This window comes from Bison bison, unplaced genomic scaffold (genome assembly GCF_000754665.1).
Source record: "Bison bison bison isolate TAMUID 2011002044 unplaced genomic scaffold, Bison_UMD1.0 scf7180017864139, whole genome shotgun sequence".
NCBI lineage: Eukaryota > Metazoa > Chordata > Mammalia > Artiodactyla > Bovidae > Bison > Bison bison.
In genome coordinates, this window is record NW_011494711.1 from 3,541,121 (window position 1) to 3,545,091 (window position 3,971).

The window sequence follows — 3,971 nt, forward strand, 5'->3', positions numbered from 1 at the left end:
GTTACGGAAAGTAAAGCGCTTTGAAAACAAACATCATCTTCCTCCTAGCAAGGTAATCTCGTTTTTCGGCCCTCGTTCGTGCAGAGGGATGGAGGTGATGGTGCAGCACTGCGGCGGGAGAGGGCGGGGGCCGCGACTAGTAGCAGGATGTAGCGTTAGAAAGCCGCTGACCGGCTAACTCTGTGGCCGGAGCTAGTCGTTTCTGCCTGCCTAGGGGGGACAGCGCCCGCTCCATGCGCTGTGTTAGAAAGGGACCGGGGATGTGCTGTCCTCGGGTCGCGTCCCCGACAATTGTCATGGCTTGGCGGACGGGGCGGGGGCGTCTTTTAGAAGTTGAGGACCTACTGCATCCAAGGTGACAGCTGCATTTTTTTTTTTTTTAATAATAGCAGTTTAGGGCAAAAATGCTTTCCCCCCGATGGTTTACATTTTGGATACGGTTGAATTTCACCTGGCTTGACAGTGTTGGTGACTCTTGGAGTGGTGTTACTTGCGTGCGAAGTTCATAGTAACTGCACCCTCAAGAATTTCTTCAATGAACCTGTGGTCCCGCCTTATTGTCAACTCCGAGTGTGTGTGGATTGGTTCTCTTGCTTCTGTGACTGTCAAAAGAAGGCCCAAGGTTTCTGTGATTGGTTTTCTCTTTTGACTATTAATATTGCAGGAAATGCTTTTATGCTTTTGATTGGCTGCTCGAGTTGTGACCTCATTATATTACCTTGCTGTTACTACTTTCTGCTGTGATTTAATCACATTTCTCGGTGTTTGATTATTTGAAAGCCTGGGCTTTCTGTAGAAAATGAGTATGTCCTCAATAGCAGATGAACATTCAACTTAAAAAAAAAATAAGATGAAAACCCAAGATGTATATTGAAGGTTTAGAGCTAAGTCTTATGTGAAAATTCTTTGTTTTTACGTAAAATTTGTTTCTAGCTTAGCTCAATTTTCCATAGGAAAGAAAATTAAGGGAGTTATAATATATATGAGAATTAATTTAATTGAACTTTAAGTTACATTTCTATTAATGTCATCTCCTGAAAAGAATTGGTGGCTAATGAGTCTTAAAGTATCCGTATTGTATGTTTTTACTTGGACCTTATTATTTTGGTTTGGGAAGAACTTGAGTTAAGAAACTTGTTCTAGAATGGTTAGCCCTTGGATGATATATTACTTTTTGCAGATAGTGATCAGCAACATACTTAATTATTGCTTTAGGCCCTTAGTCGCATAGGTCTTGGTATTATCTTGATTTAACAAGAAAACTTGCAGTTTAGTTCCTGCCTTAAAAATAAATGCTAAACCTCCTTAAGATCCTGTACTATTAAACTTGTCTATAAAGCTTGTGATTTTCAATCTAGAGCATGGGTGCTAATATTTATTATTTTCAGTAATCTGCTTCAACTGTCCGATTTTAGGGAAGAAGAAATCCAGTTTCTGATAGAACTAGAGTTGAAACTCAGGACTTCTGACTCTGTCCTGTCCTTTTTGCTTCTTTAACGTTACAAGTGAAAGTTCTAAAAATAAAAACTGAGCAAATCCTAACAGTTAAGATTTTAAGTCTAGGGTCTTTTGCTTCCCAGAATGTCCAGTTGGGATGTTTTTTCTTTTTCGTCTTTAGCAATCCATTGCCATAACCAGTTGGCAACCTTGTCTCATTCTTTTTCTTTTTTAAATTAAAATATAGGTCAGAAGACTTGTATTTTCATGAATAATAGCCAATTCAGTTCTTCTGGTCTTATTTATAGGACTTATGTTATTAAGCATAATTATTTGTTCATTAAATGTGTATGTGTGTGTGTGTGTGTGTGTATGTATGTACATATGTATCGTGGTCAGTATGTGTGCTTATATCTGACTCTTTGTGACTCCATGGACTGTAGCCCCCCAGGCTCCTCTGTCCATAAATTCCCCAGGCAGAAATATGGGAGTGGGTTGACATTTCCTCCTCAAGGGGATCTTCTCAACCCAGTGATGGAACCTGCATCTCCTGAGTCTCCTGCATTAGCAGGTGGATTCTTTGCTACTGCGCCACCTGGGAAGCCCATACAAGCAACAATAAAATAACAATTTCGTGAATGTTTCACTTGTGTTTCAACTTCTGTTATCAAAATATTCTAACTAGTTCCTTTAAGAAGTATGTTCTTTTTAATCACATAACTTCTTTTTAAAAACCCAAGGAAAACCTCAGCTTTCGGATTTATAATTGTTTCTTGGCATTTCTACATCATCTGTAGTATGACCTCTTCCTGCTTGGTTGGTAGTATCCTTTGACTTCACTTTATAAACTTCATGGATCTGCTATCCCCACACCCTAACACCCCCCAGCCTTAAAGTTAAGGACTGTCTCTATTTAGCTGTTTGAATGTCATTAAACTTTGTGTAGTTATTAACTCAGTTTTGAGTTACATTTTGATAATACCTAGGTGAGGTGGTCTAGGTGTTCTTCGGTCCTGGAGCATTCGGTCATAGCTGACCGTGTTCATTCTTTTAGCTCGGCTCCTTTGGACATAGAGGCATACTTGCTTTCTTCCCTTTTTTTATTCTCATTGTTTTTGCCTAAGGTCTCCCAGTTGGCGTCCTTTTATAATTCAGTTTCTGTAGTGTTTCTCATGGCATTTGCCTAGGTCAGATACTGTAAATTTAGGTTTACCTGGAATCTAAACAACTGGAAAGATTAGGTGATTCATATTCTGCTACCTTTCCAGGAGTGTTGTACAGTGATAGTTGATTTTAACAATAGCTGCCATTTTTTGAATACTTAAGCCACAGTTACTATGCTGAGAACTTTATATATGTTGGTTCATTTAATCCTCTTTAAAATCACCTTTTTGAGATATAATCTGTATAAAGTAAAACATACCCATTTAAGGCATAGGGTTCAATTGAATTTCAACAAGTGTGTGCACCCATGGAAGCATCATCACAATCAAGATATAGGAATATATCAATTATCCTAAAAGTACCCTTTTGCTCCTGTGGAAGTCTGTCCCTTTAGTAGTTCTGAGCTTTCTTTCACTGCTGGTTAGTTTTGCCTTTTTGAGAATTTCATGTAAATGCAGTCATATGTTTTCTTGTGTTTGGCTTCTTCTGCTCAGTGTGATGCATTAAAGCTTCATTCCTGTTGTGTGTATTAGCTCACTTACTGAATATGGAGTAGTATTTCAGTGAATTGATATGGTGTAATATATTCATTCATCTATCTATTGCTGTATATTTGAGTTATTTCTAGTTTTTGGTTTTCATTTAACCATTCTCATAACCACGGTGCTTCATATTGACTTCTTATAGAACCCTGAATTATCTTCTGAACTGTTATTAAGTTCATTACAGTTTCTGTGAATAATTTTTGCTTTTTGTAATTACAGGGAACTTTAAAAGGTGATACTGATTTTATTGGAATATTATTAAGAAACACAGTTTTTCATCACTTAACTTTTGCTGTAGGCCTTTCACATTCCCCACCCCCACCCTACCCCCCACTTTTTTTTTCTTAGAAATCTGTTAACTTTTTTCTCCCTGTATTGGCACCATTATGTTTGTGTGTTTGTGGTATCTTAAGCATGTAAGAAAGTTGTCACAAACTATTCTATTATTTAGATTTTCTCCTAAGCAGTTGCAACCTTTGTAAGGCCAAGGATCTTTGCATATTTTGTTCATTAATATACTCCAGTTGCCCGAAACTTCGCCTTAGTATGTAATATATACTTGATAAATGTATGCTTGTTGAGTGTTGGATGAGCTTCTGTTTCTATAGCAAGAGCTGAACACGAGCTCTGGGTGTGTATAATTCATTAGCGGAATTTGTTATTCTTCCAAATACTCCTTTTGGTTTCTTACTTTGAAACTGTGTATCATTCAAGGGATAGATCTGATAGAGTGCCTGAAGAACTATGGATGGAGGATCGTGACATTGTACAGGAGACAGGGATCAAGACCATCCCCAAGAAAAAGAAATGCAAAAAGGCAAAATG

At 37.9% G+C, this 3,971-nt stretch overlaps 1 protein-coding gene across 2 annotated transcripts in view; it reads left to right on the forward strand.

Moving 5' to 3' along the window:
* EPC2 (enhancer of polycomb homolog 2 (Drosophila)) overlaps positions 1-3,971 on the forward strand; it is a 129,278-nt gene that overhangs the window by 780 nt on the left and 124,527 nt on the right. The gene's annotated exons all lie outside the window — the stretch shown is intronic.